Source organism: Lepisosteus oculatus, chromosome 28 (genome assembly GCF_040954835.1).
Source record: "Lepisosteus oculatus isolate fLepOcu1 chromosome 28, fLepOcu1.hap2, whole genome shotgun sequence".
NCBI classification, from domain to species: Eukaryota; Metazoa; Chordata; class Actinopteri; order Semionotiformes; family Lepisosteidae; genus Lepisosteus; species Lepisosteus oculatus.
In genome coordinates, this window is record NC_090723.1 from 7,471,290 (window position 1) to 7,483,968 (window position 12,679).

General features: G+C 44.7%; 1 protein-coding gene across 2 annotated transcripts in view; it reads left to right on the forward strand.

Moving 5' to 3' along the window:
- The first annotated feature begins 4,112 nt into the window (after positions 1 to 4,112).
- The window catches only part of mpp2b (MAGUK p55 scaffold protein 2b), a 64,358-nt gene continuing 55,791 nt past the window's right edge, over positions 4,113 to 12,679 (forward strand). For both annotated transcript variants that reach the window (XM_015362241.2, XM_015362244.2), the window contains exon 1: positions 4,113 to 4,486. The gene's annotated coding sequence lies outside the window, so the exon portion shown is untranslated. The remainder of the gene's footprint in view (positions 4,487 to 12,679) is intronic.

Here is a 12,679-nt window from a genome sequence, read left to right on the forward strand (position 1 = left end):
GCGGGCCGTTAGAAAGTGACCGGATGGAAGGATACTGTTAGCGCGACTCCTAAGGAGACACTAGGATGCAGAGGAGTGTGGGAAGTTGCCTTCACCCTCCCCACAGGGCTGGGGGCCCAGTTCTGCGGAGCTGAAGTGTCTGTCTGGATTTGCTGAAGCACTGCAAGGGCACTGACGCCTACTGGAATTGACAAGATGCCATAGTGGGTATCAATATGGCCTGTAGCTTGTAAGGCTTTTGGCAGTTTATCTCCAGACTCTGAGGTGGCATGACTCTACAGGGCTGTGTTTGTTTCATTCATGGCTAGGATCGGCAGACATAAGGAGACAGAACGATTTGAAGCCAGTTTGGTTGGTTGATAGATGAATCAGATAATAAAATATCCACCTTGGGGCACATACCGTGTCCATTCAGGATCATGGAATTTAGATAAAGCCATGTTGAAGCGGAAAACAAGGGACCATAGTCTTTTGCTTTTTCAGAATACTAGGGAGAGCTGTGTCATCTGAAGAGCTGCTTCGCAAACACTTCAATTAGTATTAACGAGCTTTGTTCATCTTTGCATCACGGCCAGCAAACTACCAGCACAAATGTCTTCTCCTGCCTGTCCTGATGTCTGTATTGTAGAAGTGGTTTAGCAGAAGGCTGATCTCCTCCGGCACCACCCCACCCCCACACTGTCCCTGGGCTCAGCCTGGCAGCCTGGGCAAAGCAACTGCAATCCAGTCCAGAGACACAGGTGAAGCATCGAGCAGTGACAGTCGCTCCTGCTCCTGGAGGGCTATTCCGCTCCAGGTTATTAAGGTGACTTATAATCCTCATGAACTTGAACTTTGAACTTTATTGCCATATGTAACCGGTATGTGTACTGGTACAATGGAATTCTTCCTTACAGAAAGTCTCTCAATTTGTTAAAAAAAGTGTAAAACACAAAGTGCAGACAGTGCATCAAGACAATATACAAACAGTAGCCAATGTACAAGTAAACAAGTAAACAGTTCGAATGTAAACAATGCAGACATGTAAACAATGCAGTTAAGAGCTAGAAACAGTAGTTATAGAAACTAATTAAGTGAACAGTTGATTGCTGTAAAGTCATTGCTAGTCAAGGGGAAATGAGTATTTCTTGACCGGGACTAAAGATCAGTGATATAGAGATTGAGGCTGAGTCTGTGGTGACAGAGAGGATGGATCCTGAAGAGCTCCACCCAGGGCGTATTGAAAGTTGGCTGTACAAGTCAGAGAACTGCATCGCGAAACCTGCGTAGCAATGAAATTCTGGAGAGGAAAGGAAACGTTTCTGCGGGGAAAAAAAATGTACGCTCAAGAGCACCCCAGCACCTCTATTGTCCACAAGAGGGCGCATCGAGACAAGTAAACCTCTAAGCGTCTGTACCTGGAGAGTCTTGTAGGTACAATCCTTTTCTCTTTCTTACATTAACGCCTGTGCCAACTTGGGAGAGAGAAGTGGATTTTGGAGAACTTGCTGCCTTCCTCATTCCTGACTGGATTTTAATGCTTAGACTTTTTGCACCAATAGATTCCTCTGTATGACTGGTAATATCATGCACTGTGGTAGAATTATCTGCTGGAAGAAGGATGATTGTAATTCTTTAAAAAAAAAGTCACCCCACCTTCTTAAGATATTTAGGAAATGAAAAATGCTGCATGATAGGTTATGATTGTTTAATTTGTTTACAGATGTGTATACCTGTTTGGTCTTTATGCCATAACTAGGGTCTGTAGACTAAATCATGCTGACATTCTAGCAGTGTGCTGCGGAGGGAGTATCACCAGGGTGTATGAAGAATATTTAACATTCACTTTCCTGCTGAAGGGACCAGAGCTCTGTCAAGCACAGCTAATTAGCCATTGACTGAGTTTTGAGTCTTCAGCCCCGAGATAATTGAGAGAGTTTGATTGCTGTGTGCCTTTCAGTAACACTCAGTGTCTAAGCTTGGATGTACGTCTTTTTCATGTCCATAAGCTATGCATCTCCCTGGTAAATTTGGTTTTATTGTTTTTATTTTGTTATGTTTTGGCACTTTCCTCCATTGGCTCTGTTATCAATGAGATCTGTCGGGTGTCATTTGAAATCAAGGCTATGCACAAATTCACGACGTCTTAATCCAAGTTCATTCAGTACTCAGCTACCACTGTATTTACATCATGTAACATTATGTGTCACACAGTAGGGGTACCTCAGCAAATCTCACCACTTTTACACCCTTCAAATCATTTTACTCCTGCCCCTAATCTGTAACTTCGACTTCAGGCTTGAGAAATAAAGTCTTTTGAAAGAGATTGCGATTTCTGTTTTGACTCTGGTTTACCACAATCGCGGACAATTCCAGCATGGCCAGATGCTGAAAAGAGTTCTAAATGGTGAATATGAGAACCCCTGCTCTGCAGGCTTCAGTGCGACAGTGTTTATTCCGTGACCTCGGAGACACCATCAGGAATCTCTTGGAAAGAACATGGCAGAACATCCAAATCGGCAAACTGAGAGGAAGGAAAAGTGTTGATGAACTGGACCGGAGCCTGCAAGCTTGGACTTGTTCTCTGTGAGATTTCTGATTTATTTCAGCTGGAGACCTTACAACACATCCTACACTGAACTACAGGATAACAAACACAATGCTCCTGGATTTCACAGCCAAACCTCCAGAAAAGGTTTACGTTTTCTTTGAGGTTGCTGTTGAATCTTATAGGGTCAGTCGAAAAGCCCCAGTCCAGTTGTGTTATGAAGGTCACCCCAAAGCACCTGTTGCCTTAAGATTAACAACACTTGGAAGTTATCGATCAATTAAGGCAGGGGTTTACTCAATTAAGTGAACTGTGGTCCTCAAGAGCCTGAGAATCTTCTGCTTTTCTGTGTTGAATAATCGATTAATTTTAAATTGATTAAGTAAAATCACCCATTTAATTGACCACAATTGAATTGTTCCAAGTCTTTAGAAATTGATGTCAAAATGCCTACCTATAAAATCTGCTTCAGAGGGAATCACTATTAGATTAGAACCACTATATGGTAGGTAACCATACATACAAATACATAACCACTGGGCTATCTATTACCACACATAACCACACATAACCACTGGGCTATCTATTACCATACATAACCACACATAACCACTGGGCTATCTATTACCATACATTACCACACATAACCACTGGGCTATCTATTACAATACATTACCACACATAACCACTGGGCTAACAACCACTATACTTATTAAACGGCGGCTGGTTGTGGCTGTCCGAGACTGGGTGAGACGGCTGAGGCATCGCTGCTCGGGTACCAGCGCCAGGAGACGAGATAAGAAGAACTAATGGAAGAAGCGCGGAAGAGCGGGCTAATCGTCTGCAATGGGTGCCTAGGCTACATGTCTATTCCAGCGCAAACAGGGCTTACGTTAAACTGCACGACGGCGGCAGCGATCTTGTCCAGTACGAAACCTGCTCTTCTGACACTTCATACTCCGAGCTTCTCCCCTCTCTGGAGCTCAAACCCCCGAATATACGTGTGGAATTAATGTGGAAAAAACAAAACAAAACAATTATGAAATTAAGATCGCTTACAAAGCTCATTTGCACGTGCATTACATTATAAAGACAAACCAAATAAACGTTTTTTTTTTTACAAAAACGTAACTATTAGTTCGTCCGAGTCATGTTGAACAGCTGAGCTAGATGATAGTATTGGTGTAATTTGAGGAGCTCAGGGTGCTGTGAATTCGTACCGGCAGCTAAGGCGCGGGTTTTTAATCTCTTGCAGCACGTAAACTGTGATGCGTTTTTGGTTATATACGTAGGGAAAAGGGGGGGCTCTCGTGTATTTTGAATTCAATTGTCTTCTACAGGATTCCGGTTAAGGCCTGTGTTGGTTAAGGATGTGATACCTTACCGGGAACGCCTTGGGCTTAATTTGTCAAAAGAGACAAAAGACCTAAGCATACCGTTTCGTTTAAAAGGTCAGCCAACAGATCTTGTTTCAAGATCTGAGGTTTATGTCTTTTTTTGAACAAACATTTCCACGAGATGCATTCCACACAATAGGTCCGTATGATGCTCAGACTCTCACTGTTGCTGTGCGAGATGGCACCTTAATGACACTGTTTCCTTAAAGAGGAACCAACGTCGAGTTTAGGGTTATGGTCCACGTCCCAGCCACTGTCGCTGCAGCGTGAATACTTTCATACTGAAAACCAGCTGGGGTCGGGTTGGGGAAAAAAAAAAACCAACGCGTTTCCTTCAAGAAAACGTGCTTGTTTATCGCCAAGGTGACACCGCTCTGAAAGCGCAACCCGCGCAGAGGCACTGCTCGCACACGCGTGCTCGGTGGGGTCCGCGCAGAGCTGGGCGCAGCGTTGCCCCTTTAAGATCCGCAGTGACTGGACCGTGATTTGACATTTCGACAGCTCTACAGACCCCGGGTTTTTTCCACCGAAACACCTCCGACAGGGACGCGAGCTACAGCAGGTTAGTGGTCGTGCAACTGATGCGCCTTTTAAGGTGCCGGCGCGGCGGAAGAGCGCTCCGCTACCCTTGTGTGCGATTTCGGTTGTGTCGGTTTGCTCGTCGTGATCACTGGCGGCTCTGGCGCTGAAGGCTGTTTTACTACTCCTGTCCTGATTGGGTCTCGGCAGGATTCTCTGATGCGGGTCGTTATGGGACAGAGAAACAATGCATTTGCCCCTTGGTAATTTCCTATTGTCTTTTCGCCAGACGTTGCGTTCATTTGAGTGTGAAGCACAGTTGTGTGTATTATCGGTCAGCAGCTCGCTGCGCGATATGAACAGAGAGCTTGTTGCTCGCCCGTGGTGCGGTCTTGACGCTCAGACAAGCTCGCCAGCGTTGATAGTTGCTCCGTTAAAGCCTCTTGTTTTAAGGCAACGGCTTTTAGCACGCCTCTCGACTTTTTAGTGCCAACACAGCCGTCACATTAAGGGAAATAGAGTTACTATACCTAGACAATAGAATAATGTATTGAGCTAACATGAATACAGTTTTTTTTTTCAAAAGTCTAAGCAAACGTTCGTGATGGAACAAATCCAGAGGCTACACGGTAGGCTTGAAGCTCGCCAGTCGTGCGATAGCCGCAGTACATCACCGGTTGACACCGTCTGAGAGCTTTTTAAGCTTTTATTTGCGGTTGGGGGTGGGGGAGAGGTTGATCTGGTTACTGGTTGTTGTGATTTCGTTCCTCATGCTGTGTCCCGCGACCCTCGTACCCCACAGCCCTTAGCAGAGGGTAGGGCCTGTGAGCATGTCAGCAGGGCTGGAAGATCTGTCTGTAAGGAGCATCACCCCGATGAGCGTCTTCCCCACCTCATTTTCTCTCCTTTTTATCCATCCATCCACTCTCCAGAAATATTTATTTTTTGGAGAGGAATGTGGGCCCCACAGTGGTCAGCATTGTTGTCTTGCGGCGCTGGGGCCCTGGGTTCAGTTCCAGCCTTGGGGTGCTGTCTGTGTGGAGTCTGTATGTTCTCCCTGTGCTCGTGTGACCTACACAGACACACTGGGAGGTTCATTGGCTTCTGGGAAAACTGGCCCTAGCCTGTCTGACTGCCTGACCTACGATTGGACTGGTGTCCCATCCAGGGTTTCCCTGACCTTGTGCCCCGTGCTTGCTGGGATAGGCACCTGCTCCCCTGTGACCCTGCGCTGGAGGAACTGGAGCACCTAGAGTTGGGACAGAACATGCAAGCTCCACACAGAAGGTGCTATAATTTGGCTTTGACTCCAGGACCCTAGAGCTGTGTCACATCAGCCCTAAACCGGTAGTCACCATGATGTCCTGCTCCTGTTTGAATTCTCCTTAAAGTATGGAAATCATTTCCCCAGCAGTATTCTCATTGCATTTGACCCTTAACTCTGCGTCTTTGACACTATATTGCAGTCATGACCTCTATCTTTCATACTACATGAGCATTTTGCAAATGTGTCCAGAATAATAAGAGACAGCTGTGAATGTTTTGTGCTTCATTTGTGCAGTGAGTCCTCATCTGCCCCACCCCCAACCACAAATCCAGAGTGATCATTCTGCCGTGCTCCTGCAGATGTGTGCATGAGTATGCAGAACACCACCTACTGTATATGACAGGGAGACCTCTCGTCCAAATGTGCGGGATGTTTTGTTCTCTCCAGAGCAACCATCTTCCTAGGTAATACAAAAACTCATTCAGAAGGGCAGGTCTGTGTTGCCGGAACATATTGTTTACAGTTTCTGAGTACATACAAACTGGCACCACCTTTTTGATGATGGAAATTCTCTGGGCATCACAATAAGCTAGGCTCAGTTCCGACGCGTTCTGGGTTTGATTGCAATGGATGGGAGGGGGGGCGAGTTGGCCTTGTGGCTGTTAGTTGTTCAGAACCAGGCAGAGAGCAGGTGATGTGCTTAGGTGTGTGATGTCACGAGGCAGGTGACAGGCTAAGGGGTGTGATGTCATGAGGCAGGTGACAGGCTACGGGGTGTGATGTCATGAGGCAGGTGATGTGCTTAGGGCTGTGATGTCATGAGGCATGTCACTGAGTTGAAAGCTCAGGTGTATATCAGGTGTGAAGGTGTGGAAGTGGCAATTAGTTAAAGTGGTTATGTTAGTGCTCTGAGATTGCTGATTTTCTTTTCAGTAATATTTTAGTGTAAGACTTGTTTCCCACATGCATTCTCAAGATTTGCAAGGAGCAGTGCCTGATTTTTCAACCGATCACAGGGACATTCAAGAGTGCTGCAAGAGGACTTGTTGGAGATGGAAGGGTTGCTAAAAGGAATCAAGCGAGCCATTCCATTCTGCAGGAGCAGGGATGTTTTTCTTTTTGACTGTGGTTTTTTTTCTACAGCAGGAGCTCCGGCACTTAGTTTTGTGATGTCAAAGGATCAGAGAGGAGTAACAGTGAGCTCAGGCTTGTGGAACCGCTGTGAAAGCATTTAAACTTTTAGCTCTTCCACAATGATAAAGCCCCCCCCACCTTTATACCTTACAGGAGAAAAACATCTTTAAATGATTTTGAGAGCTGTAAAATCTGTTTTTTTTATGTAGACTGTATGTATCTTGAAGGAGTTTTCAAGCATCTTAAGATTTCTTCCGTTAAAACCACACAGAGGCACAGAAGGAAACCTGCCTTGTTCTTCTAATTGGTCCCGAGAAAGCAGGCAGCGAGCGTTTGTGTACTGACATGCCACTCAGTCAGGAGTCCTGTGATATGCAAAGATAAAATGATTTCAGGTCTGTGATCGGTATAGTAGTCCTTCTCCAGCCTTTCACGCAGAGCCTAAATGATGCGTGGGTGAATGACTGCAACAGTTACAAACGAAAGGGGACCGCTCAGCTCACCTACTGTAGCTAGTTTGGTACTTACTACCTAATTGGTCCAAAGATCTCATCCACCTGGTTCATTTAAGAAACCACGGTATCAGCTTCAACAAATATGGCCGTGTAACTTGTTCTCTACCCCCACAACTCTTTGTGTGAAGTGATAATTCTGAGATTTAAATGCACTTTTGTCCTGGTGTGTTTCACTTTCATTCTGACGTCCACTGGGTTTTCTTAATTTAATACATATCTGATGGTTTCAGCAATTTACAGGTGATGCTGGTGCTAATTTTTAGAAACCAGATTATAAAGCTAGCTGGATTGGGGTCCAGGTCTGGACACTCCTACTCTTCACTCTTACGCTCAGTTGCTGATAATATTGTAAGCCTGTTTCTCAGCGTACCCTTCCATACCATTATCACCATGATTTAACTGGGCTTTACTGTGTTTGTGGTTCTTCCAGCACAGGTGCACAAGCCAAGCTCTTAATCAGAAGGAAATTGATTTCTAGCTGTTTTTAAACTCTATTGGATCTTAAAAAGGGTTTTGTGATGCTTGGGGGTAGACGTGGCACTGTCCACTCAGGTGATTCTGATTTAAGCAGAATAAAATGTTCATTGTGGGAGTGAGCAATATGTTTTTACCTCCCTTTCTGTGTCTGTTCATCATGGATCGATCTCCTGTTAAGGGCTGTTTAGTTTGAAATAATGGAGCAAATTCTTAATCAGCAATTTCAGGAGAGACTACAGGCTAAGGTTGATGGAAATAATATACATTAACTGGGGTGTTTTTAAAACCAAATGTATGAATTACACAAATCCAACACAGGCACCAGTCAGCACAGGTGATTAAGGGCCCAGCTGGAATGAAAATCATTATACCTAGGGATTCACCCAAGACCATGGTCTGAGAACGGCTGCTATAATGCAGTGTTGCCATTCAACAGCCTTTGGAGTAGTTTAGTGAGTCTTGGCAGTTTCCTGTACAGGCCTCTGTGACTGCATTGCTTGATCCAAAGTGACGCGCCACTCCTGGTGCTGCTTTTCAGCTACACCGTGGGGTAATTTGATCAAATTTGATCAAATGTTTATCAGCAGAAGGAAAAGCAAAATATGAGTCAGCCAAAAGCCAAAACTAAACAAAATAAAATACAGGAATGTAGACCTCGGTTGTGTGTTCACTAAAGAGTGAATGCTCAGTGTGTAGGAGCTAGCTTTACAGTCACATGAGTAGACCTTCATTCATAACCTTCTGTGCAATTAAGGAGCATGCAACACCTAGTTTTGTTCAGATCGCTGATCGGCTATTTAATGTAACTGCATATACTGTAGCTTTACATGTGCTTGTGGGGTTATTTTAAAATGTGAGGTCTGAGCCATGAAATGTCAATTTGATTCTTGACAAGCCCCTTGTTGCTGACTTGTGAATGAACTCCTGAGGTTGCAGACTTTGTCACACATGGGAGGCATGTTTGTCACAAATGCTCCTTGTTAGAATCCCAGCTTTCCTACAGGAGCTTCTCTATAGCCATCAGAATGCTACACTTTAAAGGTGTGGGTAATCCCTAAAAGTGCTAATTTATTCTGGGATTTTTTGTAATACAATAACCAAAAATATTAAATATTTGAACAGACAAAATACTGGGTCTTCATTTGATTGTTTATGCCTGTTGGTCTCAAATCTATTGAGAACTGCTATTTTCAGAACAGGCTCATTAAGGCAACATTATTACTGAATACACAAGGAGAGGTTCTGTGCATGGAACGTTACATTTTTTTAAATCTCTGCTGCATTAATATTTATAAACAGGGACCAAAAGCAGTAATTCATGCCTATTGTACACTGTGAGCTGTAGCACTTTTGTTGAGCTATTCTCCACCTCGCCTGTTAATTCACAGACGTCACGCTGAGAGACGAGCAGCTGGAAGAGATTGGAGAATGTCTGGCTCTTCTCCTTTCCCAGTCCCAGCTGTATAAGTGTGTGCCCGATTTCCCATTTGTTTTACACTTGCGTTTCTCACTCAGTTGCTGTTTCACATCAGACATTATGGAAAGGATTATGGATCAAACGTGTCCAGCGGTGATCTTGGATAATGGATGTCCAGGTGCTGTTTTTCTACTTTAGCAGGTATATCCACATTCCAGAAAGAGCTGTGGGACTCTTAATCCTCTGCCTATAAATGTTATATCACTGTGCAACTCACAACTGGCAGCTGGGCCAGTACCCGGATGGGAGACCTCCTGGGAGAGCTTAGCTTGCTACTGGAAGAGGTGTCAGTGGGACCAGTAGGGGGCGCTTTCCTTGTGGTCTGTATGGTCCTAATACCCCAGTATGGTGACGGGGACACTACACTGTAAAAAGGCACCACCCTTCAGATGGGAAGTAAAACTGAAGTCCTGACTCTCTGTGGTCTTTAAAAATCCCAGGGCGTATCTCAAAAAGAGTAGGGGTGTCACCCCAGCATCCTGGCCAGATTACTCATTGGCCTTTAATAATTATGGCCTCCTAATAATATTGAATTTGGCTTCATCACTCCGTTCTCCTCCCCACTGAGAGCTGGTGTGTGCGGAGTGTACTGGCGCACTATGGCTGCCGTTGCATCATCCAGGCGGGGCTGCACACTGGTGGTGGTGGAGGGGATCCCCATTACCTGTACAGCGCTCTGAGTGGAGTGTCCAGAAAAACGCTATATAAATGTCAGGAATTATTATAAAAGCTTGAAAGGATCATGAATTTTTGTTACATTCAGCAGGAAAGTCTGGAGTGGACAATTCTGCAGGGAAGCTTGTTTCCATCCCGTTACGTCTCTAAATTCTTAACCAAATAACCAGTTCAAGAATTCCAATAATTAGGCCAATTATTCCACACCATAGATACTAACAATTCCTTAAACATCTTCAGTGATCTTTTCTACGAAACAGAACATACTGTAGGCTAGCATGCATGTGTGCAAGGGATTGCACAAGTTTAGTTTGTGCACGACAACAAAATATTATTACCTCTTACTTGAAGAAAGATTGCTAATTGAGGATAAAGGCGAACATTCGTGATTCGAGTTACTTAGGGAAATGTGTAAAAAAGTGCAGGAGGTGTGAAATGAATTAGCTCACACCTTGTTAAAGACAGGACCTGCTCATGAACTGGACAAACGAGTAAGCCATTCACAATCGCTAACTACCTCAGTGCTAAAAAAATCAGGGGAAATCGGATATGAGGAACTAAGGCATTTGAAATGATTGCTTTAACTTCTTCTTATGGCTGTGGTTTATTATCAATAAAATGAAAAGAAACGAGAAATACAAACTACTATTCCGTATCTACACACACACTGCCACCATGTTCATACAGGAGGTGTGTTTGTGCTGGTCTGTGCCTGATCTGAAGGTTGTTGACTGAGGGTGCAGATGAGTGTGCAGTGAGGTGCGGACTGACTTGTCTTTACAGCAGACCTCCTTTCTGACATTCAAACCGTGGTGAACGTTTTCTTATCCTTAAGAGGCAAGCAATGGTTCACCAAGTGAATAACATGCCTCCATGTTCTATCTGCTTCATCCAATTCGCAGTTGCAGATGAGCAGTAGGCGCAAGGCAGGGTACACCCTGGATGGGACACCAGTCCATCACAGGGCACACACACATTCACACCTGGGTCAATTTTCTTGGAAGCCAGTCAACCTACTAGTAAGGTTTTGTGAGGATACTGGAGCACCTAGAGGAAACCCACATGAACGTGGGAAGAATTTACCAAGTCCACACTGATAGCATGCCAGGAACTGAACCCAGGACCCCAGCAGTGTGAGGCAGCAGTTGTAACCATCGTTTCGCCCAGATGAACAACATGAACTTCAAATCTAGGAAGGTAATAAAATATCAAAGTAGAAAGGTGTTACTTTGCTCTGCAGTATTAATATCTATATTGTAATGCTTACGGCCGACAGGCACTGTGTAAGTTACAATATATTTATACTTCTAAAGTGTTTGTTGAAGACAAATTATTTCAGCATACTGACAAGATTCTGAAGCTATACATTATTAGAGATTAAAGGTTTTCATAGAATTACTTGTATTTACGTGTGCATATATATATACACACATTATGGGTACCCCCAGCTGTTCAGGAGTTGAAGTGAGCACTTAGAAGAAGTGTGTTATAATGATGCAGCATTTGCGAAACAAAACAGTTTAACCTCCGTTTATTTTTTTAAGCTTATAGTGCGGGTTGTCATGGAAACACTGTTTAAAAGTAAAATGGAGCTGGTAGTTGTCGTGGATACGAAAGCTTCCTCTCCCTCCCCGAGTGGTAATGAGCGGTGCTGAACAGGCATGCTCGGCTGGGGGTTATTTTTAGTCGGAGCGGACGTCACACATGTAGAGGCTGGGGATTATCAGCCGAGTGTTTGTAATGAGTCGTGGGGCGGCAGCTCTTTGTCGCCGCTGGGAGGTGCACATTTCTCAGAGGGGCTCGGCACAGCATCAGGAAGGCAGGCTCGCTTTCCCGAAGCCCCGCAGTCCGTACTTTTTAAACTCGTCCGTGCGCTGTTGTCAAGCGATATAATGTAGCCGGGGCGGAAGACAGCCTTTTGATTGCTATCGCTCGGTTTCGATCTTCTGTCAAAGGTTATTTTTATTGACGCACAGCGCACAGCGGGGTCTGGAATGTGCTCGTTAGGCCCCTTTCCTTCAAAATAGGTTGCGCTACCAAATTGCACTTCAGGTTATCAGCCGCGGCTGTATTGGACACAGTCCTGGTTCCCCATGTGGTCTGACCCATGTGCCGTTTAGGCTACTCTTCTGTAAGACAGCTTGTACTCTACTCTCCCTGAGCTAATGTTTTCTGAAACTGAACTAGAGGTTTCGAAAAGGTCTGAGTGACTCGCCACTGTTGTCCAGGAAGCAGCAGCTCGGCTTCACTGAGATCTGGATCTGCAAACTTTCCCCAGGAAGCCTGCCCTTGCTGAATGTTTTGTAATGCACCGGAGTGACTGGGTTCTCGGTTCTTGTGATTTCCTTGGCTGAAGATAAGCAAGGTGCAGTTCCTTTAACCTGTCGGTGCATGACATGTATTTCACAAAGTAAATGCACCGAACTGTAGTGTGTGCGTGCATGAGCAAGTGTGTGGTGGGGGTGTTTAAGTCTTCCTCTTGGAACAAGAAAACTTTAAAAAGCACGCAGTTGGGATTCCTTTGTTCTGTGATTACTGCTATACACAGGGCACTGGGCTTTAGTCTTTCCTGGCAAACACTCATTGTTTCTGCCACAATTCCAATCCCCAGGGATCTTGATAAGCTAAATCTTTTTTTATTTTAAATATGAATGCATTTAAAAGCACAGGATGCACAGGAATTCATTCCCA